Genomic DNA, 23,775 nt, shown 5'->3' on the forward strand with positions numbered 1-23,775 from the left:
TTTCGGAGGCCGGATCCGGCCTGGTTTTTCCGCGGCACGCCGTTTCGCAGGCCGGATCCAGCCCGGTTTTTCCGCGGCACGCCGTTTCCGGCCCGGTTTTTCCGCGGCACGCCATTTCGGAGGCCGGATCCGGCCCGGTTTTTCCGCGGCACGCCATTTCGGAGGCCGGATCTGGCCTGGTTTTTCCGCGGCACGGCATTCCGGAGGCCGGATCTGGCCCGGTTTTTCCGCGGCATGCCGTTTCCAGCCCGGTTTTTCTGCGGCACACCGTTTTGGAGGCCGGATCTGGCCCGGTTTTTCCGCGGCACGCCGTTTCGGAGGCCGGATCCGGCCCGGTTTTTCCGCGGCACGCCGTTTCCGGCCCGGTTTTTCCGCGGCACGCCGTTTCGGAGGCCGGATCCGGCCCGGTTTTTCCGCGGCACGCCGTTTCGGAGGCCGGATCCGGCCTGGTTTTTCCGCGGCACGCCGTTTCGGAGGCCGGATCTGGCCCGGTTTTTCCGCGGCACGCCGTTTCGGAGGCCGGATCCGGCCCGGTTTTTCCGCGGCACGCCGTTTCTGGCCCGGTTTTCCCGCGGCACGCCGTTTCCGGCCCGGTTTTTCCGCGGCACGGCATTCCGGAGGCCGGATCTGGCCCGGTTTTTCCGCGGCATGCCGTTTCCAGCCCGGTTTTTCCATGGCACGCCGTTTTGGAGGCCGGATCCGGCCCGGTTTTTCTGCGGCACACCGTTTTGGAGGCCGGATCTGGCCCAGTTTTTCCGCGGCACGCCGTTTCGGAGGCCGGATCCGGCCCGGTTTTTCCGCGGCACGCCGTTTCCGGCCCGGTTTTTCCGCGGTACGCCGTTTCGGAGGCCGGATCCGACCCGGTTTTTCCGCGGCACGCCGTTTCCGGCCCGGTTTTTCCGCGGCACGCCGTTTCGGAGGCCGGATCCGGCCCGGTTTTTCCGCGGCACGCCGTTTCGGAGGCCGGATCCGGCCTGGTTTTTCCGCGGCACGCCGTTTCGGAGGCCGGATCTGGCCCGGTTTTTCCGCGGCACGCCGTTTCCGGCCCGGTTTTTCCGCGGCACGCCATTTCGGAGGCCGGATCCGGCCCGGTTTTTCCGCGGCACGCCGTTTCCGGCCCAGTTTTTCCGCGGCACGCCGTTTCGGAGGCTGGATCGGCCCGGTTTTTCCGCGGCACGCTGTTTCCGGCCCGGTTTTTCCGCGGCACGCCATTCCGGAGGCCGGATCTGGCCCGGTTTTTCCGCGGCACGCCGTTTCGGAGGCCGGATCGGCCCGGTTTTTCCGCGGCACGCCGTTTCGGAGGCCGGATCCGGCCTGGTTTTTCCGCGGCACGCCGTTTCGGAGGCCGGATCTGGCCGGGTTTTTCCGCGGCACGCCGTTTCCGGCCCGGTTTTTCCGCGGCACGCCGTTTCGGAGGCCGGATCCGGCCCGGTTTTTCCGCGGCACGCCGTTTCCGGCCCGGTTTTTCCGTGGCACGCCGTTTCGGAGGCCGGATCCGGCCCAGTTTTTCCGCGGCACGCCGTTTCAGAGGCCGGATCCGGCCCCGTTTTTCCATGGCACGCCGTTTCGGAGGCCGGATCCGGCCCGGTTTTTCTGCCGCACGCCATTTCGGAGGCCGGATCCGGCCCCGTTTTTCCGCGGCACGCCGTTTTGGACGCCGTATCCGGCCCCGTTTTTCCGAGGCACGCCGTTTCGGAGGCCGGATCCGGCCCGTTTTTCCATGGCACGCCATTTCGGAGGCCGGATCCGGCCCGGTTTTTCCGCGGCACGCCGTTTCGGAGGCCGGATCCGGCCCGGTTTTTCCGCGGCACGCCGTTTCGGAGGCCGGATCCGGCCCGGTTTTTCCGCGGCACGCCGTTTCCGGCCCGGTTTTTCCGCGGCACGCCGTTTTGGAGGCCGGATCCGGCCCGGTTTTTCCGCGGCACGCCGTTTCGGAGGCCGGATCCGGCCCGGTTTTTCCGCGGCACGCCGTTTCTGGCCCGGTTTTTCCGCGGCACGGCATTCCGGAGGCCGGATCTGGCCCGGTTTTTCCGCGGCACGCCGTTTCGGAGGCCGGATCCGGCCCGGTTTTTCCGCGGCACGCCGTTTCTGGCCCGGTTTTCCCGCGGCACGCCGTTTCCGGCCCGGTTTTTTCCGCGGCACGGCATTCCGGAGGCCGGATCTGGCCCGGTTTTTCCGCGGCATGCCGTTTCCAGCCCGGTTTTTCCATGGCACGCCCGTTTTGGAGGCCGGATCCGGCCCGGTTTTTCTGCGGCACACCGTTTTGGAGGCCGGATCTGGCCCGGTTTTTCCGCGGCACGCCGTTTCGGAGGCCGGATCCGGCCCGGTTTTTCCGCGGCACGCCGTTTCCGGCCCGGTTTTTCCGCGGCACGCCGTTTCGGAGGCCGGATCCGGCCCGGTTTTTCCGCGGCACGCCGTTTCGGAGGCCGGATCCGGCCTGGTTTTTCCGCGGCACGCCGTTTCGGAGGCCGGATCTGGCCCGGTTTTTCCGCGGCACGCCGTTTCGGAGGCCGGATCCGGCCCGGTTTTTCCGCGGCACGCCGTTTCTGGCCCGGTTTTCCCGCGGCACGCCGTTTCCGGCCCGGTTTTTCCGCGGCACGGCATTCCGGAGGCCGGATCTGGCCCGGTTTTTCCGCGGCATGCCGTTTCCAGCCCGGTTTTTCCATGGCACGCCGTTTTGGAGGCCGGATCCGGCCCGGTTTTTCTGCGGCACACCGTTTTGGAGGCCGGATCTGGCCCGGTTTTTCCGCGGCACGCCGTTTCGGAGGCCGGATCCGGCCCGGTTTTTCCGCGGCACGCCGTTTCCGGCCCGGTTTTTCCGCGGTACGCCGTTTCGGAGGCCGGATCCGGCCCGGTTTTTCCGCGGCACGCCGTTTCCGGCCCGGTTTTTCCGCGGCACGCCGTTTCGGAGGCCGGATCCGGCCCGGTTTTTCCGCGGCACGCCGTTTCGGAGGCCGGATCTGGCCCGGTTTTTCCGCGGCACGCCGTTTCCGGCCCGGTTTTTCCGCGGCACGCCATTTCGGAGGCCGGATCCGGCCCGGTTTTTCCGCGGCACGCCGTTTCCGGCCCAGTTTTTCCGCGGCACGCCGTTTCGGAGGCTGGATCGGCCCGGTTTTTCCGCGGCACGCTGTTTCCGGCCCGGTTTTTCCGCGGCACGCCATTCCGGAGGCCGGATCTGGCCCGGTTTTTCCGCGGCACGCCGTTTCGGAGGCCGGATCGGCCCGGTTTTTCCGCGGCACGCCGTTTCGGAGGCCGGATCCGGCCTGGTTTTTCCGCGGCACGCCGTTTCGGAGGCCGGATCTGGCCCGGTTTTTCGCGGCACGCCGTTTCCGGCCCGGTTTTTCCGCGGCACGCCGTTTCCGGCCCGGTTTTTCCGCGGCACGCCGTTTTGGAGGCCGGATCTGGCCCGGTTTTTCCGCGGCACGCCGTTTCCGGCCCGGTTTTTCCGCGGCACGCCGTTTCGGAGGCCGGATCCGGCCCGGTTTTTCCGCGGCATGCCGTTTCGGAGGCCGGATCCGGCCCGGTTTTTCCGCGGCACGCCGTTTCCGGCCCGGTTTTTCCGCGGCACTACCGTTTCGGAGGCCGGATCCGGCCCGGTTTTTCCGCGGCACGCCGTTTCGGAGGCCGGATCCGGCCCGGTTTTTCCACGGCACGCCATTTCGGAGGCCGGATCCGGCCCGGTTTTTCCGCGGCACGCCGTTTCCAGCCCGGTTTTTCCGCGGCACGCCGTTTCGGAGGCCTGATCCGGCCCGGTTTTTCCACGGCACGCCATTTCGGAGGCCGGATCCGGCCCGGTTTTTCCACGGCACGCCATTTCGGAGGCCGGATCCGGCCCGGTTTTTCCGCGGCACGCCGTTTCCAGCCCGGTTTTTCCGTGGCACGCCGTTTCGGAGGCCGGATCCGGCCTGGTTTTTCCGCGGCACGCCGTTTCGCAGGCCGGATCCAGCCCGGTTTTTCCGCGGCACGCCGTTTCCGGCCCGGTTTTTCCGCGGCACGCCATTTCGGAGGCCGGATCCGGCCCGGTTTTTCCGCGGCACGCCATTTCGGAGGCCGGATCTGGCCTGGTTTTTCCGCGGCACGGCATTCCGGAGGCCGGATCTGGCCCGGTTTTTCCGCGGCATGCCGTTTCCAGCCCGGTTTTTCTGCGGCACACCGTTTTGGAGGCCGGATCTGGCCCGGTTTTTCCGCGGCACGCCGTTTCGGAGGCCGGATCCGGCCCGGTTTTTCCGCGGCACGCCGTTTCCGGCCCGGTTTTTCCGCGGCACGCCGTTTCGGAGGCCGGATCCGGCCCGGTTTTTCCGCGGCACGCCGTTTCGGAGGCCGGATCCGGCCTGGTTTTTCCGCGGCACGCCGTTTCGGAGGCCGGATCTGGCCCGGTTTTTCCGCGGCACGCCGTTTCGGAGGCCGGATCCGGCCCGGTTTTTCCGCGGCACGCCGTTTCTGGCCCGGTTTTCCCGCGGCACGCCGTTTCCGGCCCGGTTTTTCCGCGGCACGGCATTCCGGAGGCCGGATCTGGCCCGGTTTTTCCGCGGCATGCCGTTTCCAGCCCGGTTTTTCCATGGCACGCCGTTTTGGAGGCCGGATCCGGCCCGGTTTTTCTGCGGCACACCGTTTTGGAGGCCGGATCTGGCCCAGTTTTTCCGCGGCACGCCGTTTCGGAGGCCGGATCCGGCCCGGTTTTTCCGCGGCACGCCGTTTCCGGCCCGGTTTTTCCGCGGTACGCCGTTTCGGAGGCCGGATCCGACCCGGTTTTTCCGCGGCACGCCGTTTCCGGCCCGGTTTTTCCGCGGCACGCCGTTTCGGAGGCCGGATCCGGCCCGGTTTTTCCGCGGCACGCCGTTTCGGAGGCCGGATCCGGCCTGGTTTTTCCGCGGCACGCCGTTTCGGAGGCCGGATCTGGCCCGGTTTTTCCGCGGCACGCCGTTTCCGGCCCGGTTTTTCCGCGGCACGCCATTTCGGAGGCCGGATCCGGCCCGGTTTTTCCGCGGCACGCCGTTTCCGGCCCAGTTTTTCCGCGGCACGCCGTTTCGGAGGCTGGATCGGCCCGGTTTTTCCGCGGCACGCTGTTTCCGGCCCGGTTTTTCCGCGGCACGCCATTCCGGAGGCCGGATCTGGCCCGGTTTTTCCGCGGCACGCCGTTTCGGAGGCCGGATCGGCCCGGTTTTTCCGCGGCACGCCGTTTCGGAGGCCGGATCCGGCCTGGTTTTTCCGCGGCACGCCGTTTCGGAGGCCGGATCTGGCCGGGTTTTTCCGCGGCACGCCGTTTCCGGCCCGGTTTTTCCGCGGTACGCCGTTTCGGAGGCCGGATCCGGCCCGGTTTTTCCGCGGCACGCCGTTTCCGGCCCGGTTTTTCCGCGGCACGCCGTTTCGGAGGCCGGATCCGGCCCGGTTTTTCCGCGGCACGCCGTTTCGGAGGCCGGATCCGGCCTGGTTTTTCCGCGGCACGCCGTTTCGGAGGCCGGATCTGGCCCGGTTTTTCCGCGGCACGCCGTTTCCGGCCCGGTTTTTCCGCGGCACGCCATTTCGGAGGCCGGATCCGGCCCGGTTTTTCCGCGGCACGCCGTTTCCGGCCCAGTTTTTCCGCGGCACGCCGTTTCGGAGGCTGGATCGGCCCGGTTTTTCCGCGGCACGCTGTTTCCGGCCCGGTTTTTCCGCGGCACGCCATTCCGGAGGCCGGATCTGGCCCGGTTTTTCCGCGGCACGCCGTTTCGGAGGCCGGATCGGCCCGGTTTTTCCGCGGCACGCCGTTTCGGAGGCCGGATCCGGCCTGGTTTTTCCGCGGCACGCCGTTTCGGAGGCCGGATCTGGCCCGGTTTTTCGCGGCACGCCGTTTCCGGCCCGGTTTTTCCACGGCACGCCGTTTCCGGCCCGGTTTTTCCGCGGCACGCCGTTTTGGAGGCCGGATCTGGCCCGGTTTTTCCGCGGCACGCCGTTTCCGGCCCGGTTTTTCCGCGGCACGCCGTTTCGGAGGCCGGATCCGGCCCGGTTTTTCCGCGGCATGCCGTTTCGGAGGCCGGATCCGGCCCGGTTTTTCCGCGGCACGCCGTTTCCGGCCCGGTTTTTCCGCGGCACTACCGTTTCGGAGGCCGGATCCGGCCCGGTTTTTCCGCGGCACGCCGTTTCGGAGGCCGGATCCGGCCCGGTTTTTCCACGGCACGCCATTTCGGAGGCCGGATCCGGCCCGGTTTTTCCGCGGCACGCCGTTTCCAGCCCGGTTTTTCCGCGGCACGCCGTTTCGGAGGCCGGATCCGGCCCGGTTTTTCCGCGGCACGCCGTTTCGGAGGCCAGATCCGGCCTGGTTTTTCCGCGGCACGCCGTTTCGCAGGCCGGATCCAGCCCGGTTTTTCCGCGGCACGCCGTTTCCGGCCCGGTTTTTCCGCGGCACGCCATTTCGGAGGCCGGATCCGGCCCGGTTTTTCCGCGGCACGCCATTTCGGAGGCCGGATCTGGCCCGGTTTTTCCGCGGCACGCCGTTTCGGAGGCCGGATCCGGCCCGGTTTTTCCGCGGCACGCCGTTTCCGGCCCGGTTTTTCCGCGGCACGCCGTTTCGGAGGCCGGGTCCGGCCCGGTTTTTCCGCGGCACGCCGTTTCGCAGGCCGGATCCGGCCCGGTTTTTACGCGGCACGCCGTTTCCGGCCAGGTTTTTCCGCGGCACGCCGTTTCGGAGGCCGGATCCGGCCCGGTTTTTCCGCGGCACGCCGTTTCCCGCCCGGTTTTTCCGCGGCACGCCGTTTCGGAGGCCGGATCCGGCCCGGTTTTTCCGCGGCACGCCGTTTCGGAGGCCGGATCCAGCCCGGTTTTTCCGCGGCACGCCGTTTCGGAGGCCGGATCCGGCCTGGTTTTTCCGCGGCACGCCATTTCGGAGGCCGGATCCGGCACCGTTTCTCCGCGGCACGCCATTTCGGAGGCCGGATCCGGCACCGTTTTTCCGCCGCACGCCGTTTCGGAGGCCGGATCCGGTCCGGTTTTTCCGCGGCACGCCGTTTCGGAGGCCGGATCCGGCCCGGTTTTTCCGCCGCACGCCGTTTCGGAGGCCGGATCCAGCCCCCTTTTTCCGCGGCACGCCGTTTCGGAGGCCGGATCCGGTCCGGTTTTTCCGCGGCACGCCGTTTCGGAGGCTGGATCCGGCCCTGTTTTTCCGCCGCACGCCGTTTCGGAGGCCGGATCCTGCCCCCTTTTTCCGCGGCACGCCGTTTCGGAGGCCGGATCCGGCCCCGTTTTTTCGCGGCACGCCGTTTCGGAGGCCGGATCCGGCCCCGTTTTTCCATGGCACGCCGTTTCGGAGGCCGGATCCGGTCCGCTTTTTCCACCGCACGCCGTTTCGGAGGCCGGATCCGGCCCGGTTTTTCCACGGCACGCCGTTTCGGAGGCCGGATCTGGCCCGGTTTTTCCGCGGCACGCCGTTTCCGGCCCGGTTTTTCCGCGGCATGCCATTTCGGAGGCCGGATCTGGCCAGGTATTTCCGCGGCACGCCGTTTCGGAGGCCGGATCCGGCCTGGTTTTTCCGCGGCACGCCGTTTTGGAGGCCGGATCCGGCCTGGTTTTTCCGCGGCACGCCATTTCGGAGGCCGGATCTGGCCCGGTTTTTCCGCGGCACGCCGTTTCGGAGGCCGGATCCGGCCCGGTTTTTCCGCGGCACGCCGTTTCCGGCCCAGTTTTTCCGCGGCACGCCGTTTCGGAGGCCGGATCGGCCCGGTTTTTCCGCGGCACGCTGTTTCCGGCCCGGTTTTTCCGCGGCACGCCATTCCGGAGGCCGGATCTGGCCCAGTTTTTCCGCGGCACGCCGTTTCGGAGGCCGGATCCGGCCCGGTTTTTACGCGGCACGCCGTTTCCGGCCAGGTTTTTCCGCAGCACGCCGTTTCGGAGGCCGGATCCGGCCCGGTTTTTCCGCGGCACGCCGTTTCCGGCCCGGTTTTTCCACGGCACGCCGTTTCGGAGGCCGGATCCGGCCCGGTTTTTCCGCGGCACGCCGTTTCGGAGGCCGGATCTGGCCCAGTTTTTCCGCGGCACGCCGTTTCGGAGGCCGGATCCGGCCCGGTTTTTCCGCGGCACGCCGTTTCCGGCCCGGTTTTTCCGCGGCACGCCGTTTCGGAGGCCAGATCCGGCCCAGTTTTTCCGCGGCACGCCGTTTCGGAGGCCGGATCCGGCCCGATTTTTCCGCGGCACGCCGTTTCCGGCCCGGTTTTTCCGCGGCACGCCGTTTCGGAGGCCAGATCCGGCCCAGTTTTTCCGCGGCACGCCGTTTCCGGCCCGGTTTTTCCGCGGCACGCCATTTCGGAGGCCGGATCCGGCCCGGTTTTTCCGCGGCACGCCGTTTCCGGCCCGGTTTTTCCGCGGCACGCCGTTTCGGAGGCCGGATCCGGCCCCGTTTTTCTGCGGCACGCCGTTTCGGAGGCCGGATCCGGCCCCGTTTTTCCGCGGCACGCCATTGTGGGTGGTTGGATCCTTAACTGCTGGGCAATTGACTTCAGATTCTCTGCCAGAAGGTATTAAGTGTTGCAGCGCTTAGTGGAAAGCAACATCCAAACGACTTTAAGTCTTGCTCTTACAAAGGGTAATTCCCGCCCGAATGACATAAACTGAACACGTGATTACTGAAATTCCTGGCAGGACCCTTTGACCTCTTTTGCCGCCTACCACACGTGTCCAACGGGAACCCGTTAAATGTTTCTGCGGTGAGTAGGAGTGGCTGGCTGAACACCAATAAGTGTCGCACCGACACTGTCGTCTTAACCCAATGTGCCCGTGTTTGCTCCCACACCTAAGGGGTCTCTGCCAGAATACATCCTTTCAGTCCTTCAGCAGCACACGAGCAGACTCAGTCAGTGTATATGGCCTGCATAGCCTCCCACTAAGCAAAAGCTTCCTATTCGCGCCTAAAGCATTTCCGATAGCATTGCTGCTGAAAGCCTCATGAACCAGAATTTCTCCCACACCAAAGGGGAAAGACGAAAGGTACATCCTGGACTCTGCTATTTCTGGTAGAGCAAGCTCATGAACAAGAAAACTTGTGCTCTATTGCTGGCAGTAAACCAAAATGTCCTCTTTGGGGGTAAAAGCATTTTTCCCCAGAAGGCCTCAGAATACGGAGCTGCAGAAGAGGCAGGGAGGAGGGAAGGGGAAAGAGGCATCTGAACGGCTAAATTGTGCCAGCAGCGCTGAGAGCGAGAGCTGCGGTGAGTCCTGGGCCACTGGGGCCCCGTTGCCTCTCTTGTGCGTCCTGGGCCCTCCCTGTCTCTCCCCGGCCCCCTCTCTTTCCTTACCTGCTGCAAAATTTTTTTTTTTTGCGCTCCCCCCGCACCTTCTTTCTCCATCTCGCTCTGAGTGGCTCCCTGCCTCCCTGTCTTTTCAGTCCTCCCTCTCTCTGTCCTGTAGCCTGTGGCTACTTTTTCTTTCTCTGCCTCTCTCTGCCTGGCTCTGGCTCCGTTTTTTTGTATTCCTCCTGCTCTGTCCTGTAGCCTGTCGGTATTTTGTCTTTCTCTGGCTCTCTTGTCTGACTCCCTGTGTTACCAAAAATCGTGGTAAAATTGGAAACAACTCTGTAACACCAATTTAGTATTAAAGGGCAGGCATTCTTTATTCACGGCGCCGGATGCACGGGGGATCGCTCCTCCTAACGTGCGTACCTCACACACCTTTCCCCTAAAATTTATACCTCAAATTTTACGTACTCAGACGTAGTCGTTATTGTCCTCCTGTCTACTGATTGGTACAAACTTGCTCGTTCCTTATGTAAATTACTGCGCAGGCTCGGTTGTCCTCTTCTGAGTAGGTGGTGTTACTTGGGTCATTGGAGGTCCGTGAGTCGGTGGTCGCGATCGTCCCCCTGCCGGAATTACCCTTTGTGGTGTTCCCTCCCCGGCCCCTTCCCTCTGTCGTTGGCTGTCTCGGATCCCTGTCCCCGTGGCTTCATTCTCTCAACTCTGCCCTGTTCTTGTTGCTTTTCTTGTCTTTCTCCATCTCGCTCGCTCAGCTTTCTGCCCCTATTCTTCTTTCCTCCCTCGCTGTCGTGCTGCCTGCCCCAGGTTCTTTTTGCGTTTCCAGCCTGCTCCTCATCGTTCTTTCTTGGTCTCTGTCCTGCTCTTCCCCTCTCTGCTGCTTTTATCTCCACCTCTGACAGGCTCCCTCTCTGTGTTCTAATTCCAAGTTCTCTTTCACGTAGACCCGTGCTGTTTGTTTGTCCTCATCTCTCTCTGTCCCGCTCCTTGCTGCTATGTTTTATTGCCCAATTTCCTCCCTCTCTGTCTTGGTAGCCCATTGCTGTTGGTTTTTTCACTTGTTTCTTCGTTTGTCTCTGTCTGCCCCCAGTGCCTGATCTTTAATTCCTCCTTCCCCGTAGGCCGCTGTTCCTTTTTTCCATACTACATTGTGTTCTCTTTGGCCTCCTTTTCTTATTCATCGGTTCCCTCCTCGCTGCCCCGTGGCCCGTCCCCATTTTATTGTTGCCTCTCTCTCCCTCTCTCTGGCTTCTTGCCCCTGTTTTTAAACTTCCTGCCTCTCTTCCCTGTTGGCGGTGTGAGCTTTAGCCTTTCTCCATCTCTTTCCGCCCAGCTCTCCGTGTCTATCGTTAATTCTTCCCTCTCTGCCCTGTAGCCTGTAGCTTTTGTCCTTTCTGGCTTCCCCATGTCCCTGTTTTAGAATTGTTTCGCTCTTCTTTCTGTACGCATTGCGATTCCTTTTGCTCTCCATCTCCCTTTTGGTGTCTTTTCTTTTTCCTCTGGCTCCCTGTCCCTAATGGTTAATTCTCTCCCTGCTCATGCTCTGTACCACGTAGCCCCATGGTTTGTTTTGAGGTCTTCCCTACCCCGGCCCCTTCCCTCCGTCCTTGGCTCTCTCGGCTCCCTGTCCCCGTGGCTTCATTCTTCCCTCTCTGCCCTGTTCTTGTCGCTTTTCTTGTCTTTCTCCATCTCGCTCGGTTCAGCTTTCTGCCCCTATTCTTCTTTCCTCCCTCGCTGTTGTGCTGCCTGCCCCAGGTTCTTTGTGCGTTTCCAGCCTGCTCCTCATCGTTCTTTCTTGGTCTCTGTCCTGCTCTTCCCCTCTCTGCTGCTTTTATCTCCACCTCTGACAGGCTCCCTCTCTGTGTTCTAATTCCAAGTTCTCTTTCACGTAGACCCGTGCTGTTTGTTTGTCCTCAACTCTCTCTGTCCCGTTCCTTGCTGCTATGTTTTTTTGCCCAATTTCCTCCCTCTCTGTCTTGGTAGCCCATTGCTGTTGGTTTTTCACTTGTTTCTTCGTTTGTCTCTGTCTGCCTCCCAGTGCCTGATCTTTAATTCCTCCTTCCCCGTAGGCCGCTGTTCCTTTTTTCCATACTACATTGTGTTCTCTTTGGCCTCCTTTTCTTATTCATCGGTTCCCTCCTCGCTGCCCCGTGGCCCGTCCCCATTTTATTGTTGCCTCTCTCCCTCTCTCTGGCTTCTTGCCCCTGTTTTTAAACTTCCTGCCTCTCTTCCCTGTTGGCGGTGTGAGCTTTAGCCTTTCTCCATCTCTTTCCGCCCAGCTCTCCGTGTCTATCGTTAATTCTTCCCTCTCTGCCCTGTAGCCTGTAGCTTTTGTCCTTTCTGGCTTCCCCATGTCCCTGTTTTAGAATTGTTTCGCTCTTCTTTCTGTACGCATTGCGATTCCTTTTGCTCTCCATCTCCCTTTTGGTGTCTTTTCTTTTTCCTCTGGCTCCCTGTCCCTAATGGTTAATTCTCTCCCTGCTCATGCTCTGTACCACGTAGCCCCATGGTTTGTTTTGAGGTCTTCCCTACCCCGGCCCCTTCCCTCCGTCCTTGGCTCTCTCGGCTCCCTGTCCCCGTGGCTTCATTCTTCCCTCTCTGCCCTGTTCTTGTCGCTTTTCTTGTCTTTCTCCATCTCGCTCGGTTCAGCTTTCTGCCCCTATTCTTCTTTCCTCCCTCGCTGTTGTGCTGCCTGCCCCAGGTTCTTTGTGCGTTTCCAGCCTGCTCCTCATCGTTCTTTCTTGGTCTCTGTCCTGCTCTTCCCCTCTCTGCTGCTTTTATCTCCACCTCTGACAGGCTCCCTCTCTGTGTTCTAATTCCAAGTTCTCTTTCACGTAGAACCGTGCTGTTTGTTTGTCCTCAACTCTCTGTCCCGTTCCTTGCTGCTATGTTTTTTTGCCCAATTTCCTCCCTCTCTGTCTTGGTAGCCCATTGCTGTTGGTTTTTCACTTGTTTCTTCGTTTGTCTCTGTCTGCCTCCCAGTGCCTGATCTTTAATTCCTCCTTCCCCGTAGGCCGCTGTTCCTTTTTTCCATACTACATTGTGTTCTCTTTGGCCTCCTTTTCTTATTCATCGGTTCCCTCCTCGCTGCCCCGTGGCCCGTCCCCATTTTATTGTTGCCTCTCTCCCTCTCTCTGGCTTCTTGCCCCTGTTTTTAAACTTCCTGCCTCTCTTCCCTGTTGGCGGTGTGAGCTTTAGCCTTTCTCCATCTCTTTCCGCCCAGCTCTCCGTGTCTATCGTTAATTCTTCCCTCTCTGCCCTGTAGCCTGTAGCTTTTGTCCTTTCTGGCTTCCCCATGTCCCTGTTTTAGAATTGTTTCGCTCTTCTTTCTGTACGCATTGCGATTCCTTTTGCTCTCCATCTCCCTTTTGGTGTCTTTTCTTTTTCCTCTGGCTCCCTGTCCCTAATGGTTAATTCTCTCCCTGCTCATGCTCTGTACCACGTAGCCCCATGGTTTGTTTTGTGGTGTTCCCTACCCCGGCCCCTTCCCTCCGTCCTTGGCTCTCTCGGCTCCCTGTCCCCGTGGCTTCATTCTTCCCTCTCTGCCCTGTTCTTGTCGCTTTTCTTGTCTTTCTCCATCTCGCTCGGTTCAGCTTTCTGCCCCTATTCTTCTTTCCTCCCTCGCTGTTGTGCTGCCTGCCCCAGGTTCTTTGTGCGTTTCCAGCCTGTTCCTCATCGTTCTTTCTTGGTCTCTGTCCTGCTCTTCCCCTCTCTGCTGCTTTTATCTCCACCTCTGACAGGCTCCCTCTCTGTGTTCTAATTCCAAGTTCTCTTTCACGTAGACCCGTGCTGTTTGTTTGTCCTCAACTCTCTCTGTCCCGTTCCTTGCTGCTATGTTTTATTGCCCAATTTCCTCCCTCTCTGTCTTGGTAGCCCATTGCTGTTGGTTTTTCACTTGTTTCTTCGTTTGTCTCTGTCTGCCTCCCAGTGCCTGATCTTTAATTCCTCCTTCCCCGTAGGCCGCTGTTCCTTTTTTCCATACTACATTGTGTTCTCTTTGGCCTCCTTTTCTTATTCATCGGTTCCCTCCTCGCTGCCCCGTGACCCGTCCCCATTTTATTGTTGCCTCTCTCCCCCTCTCTCTGGCTTCTTGCCCCTGTTTTTAAACTTCCTGCCTCTCTTCCCTGTTGGCGGTGTGAGCTTTAGCCTTTCTCCATCTCTTTCCGCCCAGCTCTCCGTGTCTATCGTTAATTCTTCCCTCTCTGCCCTGTAGCCTGTAGCTTTTGTCCTTTCTGGCTTCCCCATGTCCCTGTTTTAGAATTGTTTCGCTCTTCTTTCTGTACGCATTGCGATTCCTTTTGCTCTCCATCTCCCTTTTGGTGTCTTTTCTTTTTCCTCTGGCTCCCTGTCCCTAATGGTTAATTCTCTCCCTGCTCATGCTCTGTACCACGTAGCCCCATGGTTTGTTTTGTGGTGTTCCCTACCCCGGCCCCTTCCCTCTGTCGTTGGCTCTCTCAGATCCCTGTCCCCGGGCCTTCATTCTTCCCTCCCTGCCCTGTTCTTGTCGCTTTTCTTGTCTTCCTCCATCTCGCTCGGTTCAGCTTTCTGCCCCTATTCTTCTTTCCTCCCTCGCTGTTGTGCTGCCTGCCCCAGGTTCTTTGTGCGTTTCCAGTCTGCTCCTCATCGTTCTTTCTTGGTCTCTGTCCTGCTCTTCCCCTCTCTGCTGCTTTTATCTCCACCTCTGACAGGCTCCCTCTCTGTGTTCTAATTCCAAGTTCTCTTTCACGTAGACCCGTGCTGTTTGTTTGTCCTCATCTCTCTGTCCCGCTCCTTGCTGCTATGTTTTATTGCCCAATTTCCTCCCTCTCTGTCTTGGTAGCCCATTGCTGTTGGTTTTTTCACTTGTTTCTTCGTTTGTCTCTGTCTGCCTCCCAGTGCCTGATCTTTAATTCCTCCTTCCCCGTAGGCCGCTGTTCCTTTTTTCCATACTACATTGTGTTCTCTTTGGCCTCCTTTTCTTATTCATCGGTTCCCTCCTCGCTGCCCCGTGGCCCGTCCCCATTTTATTGTTGCCTCTCTCTCCCTCTCTCTGGCTTCTTGCCCCTGTTTTTAAACTTCCTCCCTCTCTTCCCTGTTGGCCGTGTGATCTTTAGCCTTTCTCCATCTCTTTCCGCCCAGCTCTCCGTGTCTATCGTTAATTCTTCCCTCTCTGCCCTGTAGCCTGTAGCTTTTGTCCTTTCTGGCTTCCCCATGTCCCTATTTTAGAATTGTTTCGCTCTTCTTTCTGTACGCATTGCGATTCCTTTTGCTCTCCATCTCCCTTTTGGTGTCTTTTCTTTTTCCTCTGGCTCCCTGTCCCTAATGGTTAATTCTCTCCCTGCTCATGCTCTGTACCACGTAGCCCCATGGTTTGTTTTGAGGTCTACCCTACCCCGGCCCCTTCCCTCCGTCCCTGGCTCTCTCGGCTCCCTGTCCCCGTGGCTTCATTCTTCCCTCTCTGCCCTGTTCTTGTCGCTTTTCTTGTCTTTCTCCATCTCGCTCGGTTCAGCTTTCTTCCCCTATTCTTCTTTCCTCCCTCGCTGTTGTGCTGCCTGCCCCAGGTTCTTTGTGCGTTTCCAGCCTGCTCCTCATCGTTCTTTCTTGGTCTCTGTCCTGCTCTTCCCCTCTCTGCTGCTTTTATCTCCACCTCTGACAGGCTCCCTCTCTGTGTTCTAATTCCAAGTTCTCTTTCACGTAGACCCGTGCTGTTTGTTTGTCCTCAACTCTCTCTGTCCCGTTCCTTGCTGCTATGTTTTATTGCCCAATTTCCTCCCTCTCTGTCTTGGTAGCCCATTGCTGTTGGTTTTTCACTTGTTTCTTCGTTTGTCTCTGTCTGCCTCCCAGTGCCTGATCTTTAATTCCTCCTTCCCCGTAGGCCGCTGTTCCTTTTTTCCATACTACATTGTGTTCTCTTTGGCCTCCTTTTCTTATTCATCGGTTCCCTCCTCGCTGCCCCGTGGCCCGTCCCCATTTTATTGTTGCCTCTCTCCCCCTCTCTCTGGCTTCTTGCCCCTGTTTTTAAACTTCCTGCCTCTCTTCCCTGTTGGCGGTGTGAGCTTTAGCCTTTCTCCATCTCTTTCCGCCCAGCTCTCCGTGTCTATCGTTAATTCTTCCCTCTCTGCCCTGTAGCCTATAGCTTTTGTCCTTTCTGGCTTCCCCATGTCCCTGTTTTAGAATTGTTTCGCTCTTCTTTCTGTACGCATTGCGATTCCTTTTGCTCTCCATCTCCCTTTTGGTGTCTTTTCTTTTTCCTCTGGCTCCCTGTCCCTAATGGTTAATTCTCTCCCTGCTCATGCTCTGTACCACGTAGCCCCATGGTTTGTTTTGTGGTGTTCCCTACCCCGGCCCCTTCCCTCTGTCGTTGGCTCTCTCAGATCCCTGTCCCCGGGCCTTCATTCTTCCCTCCCTGCCCTGTTCTTGTCGCTTTTCTTGTCTTCCTCCATCTCGCTCGGTTCAGCTTTCTGCCCCTATTCTTCTTTCCTCCCTCGCTGTTGTGCTGCCTGCCCCAGGTTCTTTGTGCGTTTCCAGTCTGCTCCTCATCGTTCTTTCTTGGTCTCTGTCCTGCTCTTCCCCTCTCTGCTGCTTTTATCTCCACCTCTGACAGGCTCCCTCTCTGTGTTCTAATTCCAAGTTCTCTTTCACGTAGACCCGTGCTGTTTGTTTGTCCTCATCTCTCTGTCCCGCTCCTTGCTGCTATGTTTTATTGCCCAATTTCCTCCCTCTCTGTCTTGGTAGCCCATTGCTGTTGGTTTTTTCACTTGTTTCTTCGTTTGTCTCTGTCTGCCTCCCAGTGCCTGATCTTTAATTCCTCCTTCCCCGTAGGCCGCTGTTCCTTTTTTCCATACTACATTGTGTTCTCTTTGGCCTCCTTTTCTTATTCATCGGTTCCCTCCTCGCTGCCCCGTGGCCCGTCCCCATTTTATTGTTGCCTCTCTCCCTCTCTCTGGCTTCTTGCCCCTGTTTTTAAACTTCCTCCCTCTCTTCCCTGTTGGCCGTGTGATCTTTAGCCTTTCTCCATCTCTTTCCGCCCAGCTCTCCGTGTCTATCGTTAATTCTTCCCTCTCTGCCCTGTAGCCTGTAGCTTTTGTCCTTTCTGGCTTCCCCATGTCCCTATTTTAGAATTGTTTCGCTCTTCTTTCTGTACGCATTGCGATTCCTTTTGCTCTCCATCTCCCTTTTGGTGTATTTTCTTTTTCCTCTGGCTCCCTGTCCCTAATGGTTAATTCTCTCCCTGCTCATGCGCTGTACCACGTAGCCCCATGGTTTGTTTTGAGGTCTTCCCTACCCCGGCCCCTTCCCTCCGTCCTTGGCTCTCTCGGCTCCCTGTCCCCGTGGCTTCATTCTTCCCTCCCTGCCCTGTTCTTGTCGCTTTTCTTGTCTTTCTCCATCTCGCTCGGTTCAGCTTTCTGCCCCTATTCTTCTTTCCTCCCTCGCTGTTGTGCTGCCTGCCCCAGGTTCTTTGTGCGTTTCCAGCCTGCTCCTCATCGTTCTTTCTTGGTCTCTGTCCTGCTCTTCCCCTCTCTGCTGCTTTTATCTCCACCTCTGACAGGCTCCCTCTCTGTGTTCTAATTCCAAGTTCTCTTTCACGTAGACCCGTGCTGTTTGTTTGTCCTCAACTCTCTCTGTCCCGTTCCTTGCTGCTATGGTTTATTGCCCAATTTCCTCCCTCTCTGTCTTGGTAGCCCATTGCTGTTGGTTTTTCACTTGTTTCTTCGTTTGTCTCTGTCTGCCTCCCAGTGCCTGATCTTTAATTCCTCCTTCCCCGTAGGCCGCTGTTCCTTTTTTCCATACTACATTGTGTTCTCTTTGGCCTCCTTTTCTTATTCATCGGTTCCCTCCTCGCTGCCCCGTGGCCCGTCCCCATTTTATTGTTGCCTCTCTCTCCCTCTCTCTGGCTTCTTGCCCCTGTTTTTAAACTTCCTGCCTCTCTTCCCTGTTGGCGGTGTGAGCTTTAGCCTTTCTCCATCTCTTTCCGCCCAGCTCTCCGTGTCTATCGTTAATTCTTCCCTCTCTGCCCTGTAGCCTGTAGCTTTTGTCCTTTCTGGCTTCCCCATGTCCCTATTTTAGAATTGTTTCGCTCTTCTTTCTGTACGCATTGCGATTCCTTTTGCTCTCCATCTCCCTTTTGGTGTCTTTTCTTTTTCCTCTGGCTCCCTGTCCCTAATGGTTAATTCTCTCCCTGCTCATGCTCTGTACCACGTAGCCCCATGGTTTGTTTTGAGGTCTTCCCTACCCCGGCCCCTTCCCTCCGTCCTTGGCTCTCTCGGCTCCCTGTCCCCGTGGCTTCATTCTTCCCGCTCTGCCCTGTTCTTGTCGCTTTTCTTGTCTTTCTCCATCTCGCTCGGTTCAGCTTTCTGCCCCTATTCTTCTTTCCTCCCTCGCTGTTGTGCTGCCTGCCCCAGGTTCTTTGTGCGTTTCCAGCCTGCTCCTCATCGTTCTTTCTTGGTCTCTGTCCTGCTCTTCCCCTCTCTGCTGCTTTTATCTCCACCTCTGACAGGCTCCTTCTCTGTGTTCTAATTCCAAGTTCTCTTTCACGTAGACCCGTGCTGTTTGTTTGTCCTCATCTCTCTGTCCCGCTCCTTGCTGCTATGTTTTATTGCCCAATTTCCTCCCTCTCTGTCTTGGTAGCCCATTGCTGTTGGTTTTTTCACTTGTTTCTTCGTTTGTCTCTGTCTGCCTCCCAGTGCCTGATCTTTAATTCCTCCTTCCCCGTAGGCCGCTGTTCCTTTTTTCCATACTACATTGTGTTCTCTTTGGCCTCCTTTTCTTATTCATCGGTTCCCTCCTCGCTGCCCCGTGGCCCGTCCCCATTTTATTGTTGCCTCTCTCCCTCTCTCTGGCTTCTTGCCCCTGTTTTTAAACTTCCTCCCTCTCTTCCCTGTTGGCCGTGTGATCTTTAGCCTTTCTCCATCTCTTTCCGCCCAGCTCTCCGTGTCTATCGTTAATTCTTCCCTCTCTGCCCTGTAGCCTGTAGCTTTTGTCCTTTCTGGCTTCCCCATGTCCCTATTTTAGAATTGTTTCGCTCTTCTTTCTGTACGCATTGCGATTCCTTTTGCTCTCCATCTCCCTTTTGGTGTCTTTTCTTTTTCCTCTGGCTCCCTGTCCCTAATGGTTAATTCTCTCCCTGCTCATGCGCTGTACCACGTAGCCCCATGGTTTGTTTTGAGGTCTTCCCTACCCCGGCCCCTTCCCTCCGTCCTTGGCTCTCTCGGCTCCCTGTCCCCGTGGCTTCATTCTTCCCTCCCTGCCCTGTTCTTGTCGCTTTTCTTGTCTTTCTCCATCTCGCTCGGTTCAGCTTTCTGCCCCTATTCTTCTTTCCTCCCTCGCTGTTGTGCTGCCTGCCCCAGGTTCTTTGTGCGTTTCCAGCCTGCTCCTCATCGTTCTTTCTTGGTCTCTGTCCTGCTCTTCCCCTCTCTGCTGCTTTTATCTCCACCTCTGACAGGCTCCCTCTCTGTGTTCTAATTCCAAGTTCTCTTTCACGTAGACCCGTGCTGTTTGTTTGTCCTCAACTCTCTCTGTCCCGTTCCTTGCTGCTATGGTTTATTGCCCAATTTCCTCCCTCTCTGTCTTGGTAGCCCATTGCTGTTGGTTTTTCACTTGTTTCTTCGTTTGTCTCTGTCTGCCTCCCAGTGCCTGATCTTTAATTCCTCCTTCCCCGTAGGCCGCTGTTCCTTTTTTCCATACTACATTGTGTTCTCTTTGGCCTCCTTTTCTTATTCATCGGTTCCCTCCTCGCTGCCCCGTGGCCCGTCCCCATTTTATTGTTGCCTCTCTCTCCCTCTCTCTGGCTTCTTGCCCCTGTTTTTAAACTTCCTGCCTCTCTTCCCTGTTGGCGGTGTGAGCTTTAGCCTTTCTCCATCTCTTTCCGCCCAGCTCTCCGTGTCTATCGTTAATTCTTCCCTCTCTGCCCTGTAGCCTGTAGCTTTTGTCCTTTCTGGCTTCCCCATGTCCCTATTTTAGAATTGTTTCGCTCTTCTTTCTGTACGCATTGCGATTCCTTTTGCTCTCCATCTCCCTTTTGGTGTCTTTTCTTTTTCCTCTGGCTCCCTGTCCCTAATGGTTAATTCTCTCCCTGCTCATGCTCTGTACCACGTAGCCCCATGGTTTGTTTTGAGGTCTTCCCTACCCCGGCCCCTTCCCTCCGTCCTTGGCTCTCTCGGCTCCCTGTCCCCGTGGCTTCATTCTTCCCGCTCTGCCCTGTTCTTGTCGCTTTTCTTGTCTTTCTCCATCTCGCTCGGTTCAGCTTTCTGCCCCTATTCTTCTTTCCTCCCTCGCTGTTGTGCTGCCTGCCCCAGGTTCTTTGTGCGTTTCCAGCCTGCTCCTCATCGTTCTTTCTTGGTCTCTGTCCTGCTCTTCCCCTCTCTGCTGCTTTTATCTCCACCTCTGACAGGCTCCCTCTCTGTGTTCTAATTCCAAGTTCTCTTTCACGTAGACCCGTGCTGTTTGTTTTTCCTCAACTCTCTCTGTCCCGTTCCTTGCTGCTATGTTTTATTGCCCAATTTCCTCCCTCTCTGTCTTGGTAGCCCATTGCTGTTGGTTTTTCACTTGTTTCTTCGTTTGTCTCTGTCTGCCTCCCAGTGCCTGATCTTTAATTCCTCCTTCCCCGTAGGCCGCTGTTCCTTTTTTCCATACTACATTGTGTTCTCTTTGGCCTCCTTTTCTTATTCATCGGTTCCCTCCTCGCTGCCCCGTGGCCCGTCCCCATTTTATTGTTGCCTCTCTCTCCCTCTCTCTGGCTTCTTGCCCCTGTTTTTAAACTTCCTGCCTCTCTTCCCTGTTGGCGGTGTGAGCTTTAGCCTTTCTCCATCTCTTTCCGCCCAGCTCTCCGTGTCTATCGTTAATTCTTCCCTCTCTGCCCTGTAGCCTGTAGCTTTTGTCCTTTCTGGCTTCCCCATGTCCCTGTTTTAGAATTGTTTCGCTCTTCTTTCTGTACGCATTGCGATTCCTTTTGCTCTCCATCTCCCTTTTGGTGTCTTTTCTTTTTCCTCTGGCTCCCTGTCCCTAATGGTTAATTCTCTCCCTGCTCATGCTCTGTACCACGTAGCCCCATGGTTTGTTTTGTGGTGTTCCCTACCCCGGCCCCTTCCCTCTGTCGTTGGCTCTCTCAGATCCCTGTCCCCGGGCCTTCATTCTTCCCTCCCTGCCCTGTTCTTGTCGCTTTTCTTGTCTTCCTCCATCTCGCTCGGTTCAGCTTTCTGCCCCTATTCTTCTTTCCTCCCTCGCTGTTGTGCTGCCTGCCCCAGGTTCTTTGTGCGTTTCCAGTCTGCTCCTCATCGTTCTTTCTTGGTCTCTGTCCTGCTCTTCCCCTCTCTGCTGCTTTTATCTCCACCTCTGACAGGCTCCCTCTCTGTGTTCTAATTCCAAGTTCTCTTTCACGTAGACCCGTGCTGTTTGTTTGTCCTCATCTCTCTGTCCCGCTCCTTGCTGCTATGTTTTATTGCCCAATTTCCTCCCTCTCTGTCTTGGTAGCCCATTGCTGTTGGTTTTTCCACTTGTTTCTTCGTTTGTCTCTGTCTGCCTCCCAGTGCCTGATCTTTAATTCCTCCTTCCCCGTAGGCCGCTGTTCCTTTTTTCCATACTACATTGTGTTCTCTTTGGCCTCCTTTTCTTATTCATCGGTTCCCTCCTCGCTGCCCCGTGGCCCGTCCCCATTTTATTGTTGCCTCTCTCCCCCTCTCTCTGGCTTCTTGCCCCTGTTTTTAAACTTCCTGCCTCTCTTCCCTGTTGGCGGTGTGAGCTTTAGCCTTTCTCCATCTCTTTCCGCCCAGCTCTCCGTGTCTATCGTTAATTCTTCCCTCTCTGCCCTGTAGCCTATAGCTTTTGTCCTTTCTGGCTTCCCCATGTCCCTGTTTTAGAATTGTTTCGCTCTTCTTTCTGTACGCATTGCGATTCCTTTTGCTCTCCATCTCCCTTTTGGTGTCTTTTCTTTTTCCTCTGGCTCCCTGTCCCTAATGGTTAATTCTCTCCCTGCTCATGCTCTGTACCACGTAGCCCCATGGTTTGTTTTGTGGTGTTCCCTACCCCGGCCCCTTCCCTCTGTCGTTGGCTCTCTCAGATCCCTGTCCCCGGGCCTTCATTCTTCCCTCCCTGCCCTGTTCTTGTCGCTTTTCTTGTCTTCCTCCATCTCGCTCGGTTCAGCTTTCTGCCCCATTCTTCTTTCCTCCCTCGCTGTTGTGCTGCCTGCCCCAGGTTCTTTGTGCGTTTCCAGTCTGCTCCTCATCGTTCTTTCTTGGTCTCTGTCCTGCTCTTCCCCTCTCTGCTGCTTTTATCTCCACCTCTGACAGGCTCCTTCTCTGTGTTCTAATTCCAAGTTCTCTTTCACGTAGACCCGTGCTGTTTGTTTGTCCTCATCTCTCTGTCCCGCTCCTTGCTGCTATGTTTTATTGCCCAATTTCCTCCCTCTCTGTCTTGGTAGCCCATTGCTGTTGGTTTTTTCACTTGTTTCTTCGTTTGTCTCTGTCTGCCTCCCAGTGCCTGATCTTTAATTCCTCCTTCCCCGTAGGCCGCTGTTCCTTTTTTCCATACTACATTGTGTTCTCTTTGGCCTCCTTTTCTTATTCATCGGTTCCCTCCTCGCTGCCCCGTGGCCCGTCCCCATTTTATTGTTGCCTCTCTCCCCCTCTCTCTGGCTTCTTGCCCCTGTTTTTAAACTTCCTGCCTCTCTTCCCTGTTGGCGGTGTGAGCTTTAGCCTTTCTCCATCTCTTTCCGCCCAGCTCTCCGTGTCTATCGTTAATTCTTCCCTCTCTGCCCTGTAGCCTATAGCTTTTGTCCTTTCTGGCTTCCCCATGTCCCTGTTTTAGAATTGTTTCGCTCTTCTTTCTGTACGCATTGCGATTCCTTTTGCTCTCCATCTCCCTTTTGGTGTCTTTTCTTTTTCCTCTGGCTCCCTGTCCCTAATGGTTAATTCTCTCCCTGCTCATGCTCTGTACCACGTAGCCCCATGGTTTGTTTTGTGGTGTTCCCTACCCCGGCCCCTTCCCTCTGTCGTTGGCTCTCTCAGATCCCTGTCCCCGGGCCTTCATTCTTCCCTCCCTGCCCTGTTCTTGTCGCTTTTCTTGTCTTCCTCCATCTCGCTCGGTTCAGCTTTCTGCCCCTATTCTTCTTTCCTCCCTCGCTGTTGTGCTGCCTGCCCCAGGTTCTTTGTGCGTTTCCAGTCTGCTCCTCATCGTTCTTTCTTGGTCTCTGTCCTGCTCTTCCCCTCTCTGCTGCTTTTATCTCCACCTCTGACAGGCTCCCTCTCTGTGTTCTAATTCCAAGTTCTCTTTCACGTAGACCCGTGCTGTTTGTTTGTCCTCATCTCTCTGTCCCGCTCCTTGCTGCTATGTTTTATTGCCCAATTTCCTCCCTCTCTGTCTTGGTAGCCCATTGCTGTTGGTTTTTTCACTTGTTTCTTCGTTTGTCTCTGTCTGCCTCCCAGTGCCTGATCTTTAATTCCTCCTTCCCCGTAGGCCGCTGTTCCTTTTTTCCATACTACATTGTGTTCTCTTTGGCCTCCTTTTCTTATTCATCGGTTCCCTCCTCGCTGCCCCGTGGCCCGTCCCCATTTTATTGTTGCCTCTCTCTCCCTCTCTCTGGCTTCTTGCCCCTGTTTTTAAACTTCCTCCCTCTCTTCCCTGTTGGCCGTGTGATCTTTAGCCTTTCTCCATCTCTTTCCGCCCAGCTCTCCGTGTCTATCGTTAATTCTTCCCTCTCTGCCCTGTAGCCTGTAGCTTTTGTCCTTTCTGGCTTCCCCATGTCCCTATTTTAGAATTGTTTCGCTCTTCTTTCTGTACGCATTGCGATTCCTTTTGCTCTCCATCTCCCTTTTGGTGTCTTTTCTTTTTCCTCTGGCTCCCTGTCCGTAATGGTTAATTCTCTCCCTGCTCATGCTCTGTACCACGTAGCCCCATGGTTTGTTTTGAGGTCTACCCTACCCCGGCCCCTTCCCTCCGTCCCTGGCTCTCTCGGCTCCCTGTCCCCGTGGCTTCATTCTTCCCTCTCTGCCCTGTTCTTGTCGCTTTTCTTGTCTTTCTCCATCTCGCTCGGTTCAGCTTTCTTCCCCTATTCTTCTTTCCTCCCTCGCTGTTGTGCTGCCTGCCCCAGGTTCTTTGTGCGTTTCCAGCCTGCTCCTCATCGTTCTTTCTTGGTCTCTGTCCTGCTCTTCCCCTCTCTGCTGCTTTTATCTCCACCTCTGACAGGCTCCCTCTCTGTGTTCTAATTCCAAGTTCTCTTTCACGTAGACCCGTGCTGTTTGTTTGTCCTCAACTCTCTCTGTCCCGTTCCTTGCTGCTATGTTTTATTGCCCAATTTCCTCCCTCTCTGTCTTGGTAGCCCATTGCTGTTGGTTTTTCACTTGTTTCTTCGTTTGTCTCTGTCTGCCTCCCAGTGCCTGATCTTTAATTCCTCCTTCCCCGTAGGCCGCTGTTCCTTTTTTCCATACTACATTGTGTTCTCTTTGGCCTCCTTTTCTTATTCATCGGTTCCCTCCTCGCTGCCCCGTGGCCCGTCCCCATTTTATTGTTGCCTCTCTCCCCCTCTCTCTGGCTTCTTGCCCCTGTTTTTAAACTTCCTGCCTCTCTTCCCTGTTGGCGGTGTGAG

At 57.2% G+C, this 23,775-nt stretch overlaps 1 long non-coding RNA gene across 1 annotated transcript in view; it reads left to right on the forward strand.

Annotated features, from left to right (window-relative positions):
- The first annotated feature begins 9,116 nt into the window (after positions 1 to 9,116).
- The window catches only part of LOC142051202 (uncharacterized), a 48,721-nt gene continuing 34,062 nt past the window's right edge, over positions 9,117 to 23,775 (forward strand). Inside the window, exon 1 of the long non-coding RNA XR_012658353.1 lies at positions 9,117 to 9,176. This is a non-coding gene — a long non-coding RNA (uncharacterized LOC142051202). The remainder of the gene's footprint in view (positions 9,177 to 23,775) is intronic.

Source organism: Phalacrocorax aristotelis, unplaced genomic scaffold, assembly GCF_949628215.1.
Source record: "Phalacrocorax aristotelis unplaced genomic scaffold, bGulAri2.1 scaffold_145, whole genome shotgun sequence".
Classification (NCBI taxonomy): domain Eukaryota; kingdom Metazoa; phylum Chordata; class Aves; order Suliformes; family Phalacrocoracidae; genus Phalacrocorax; species Phalacrocorax aristotelis.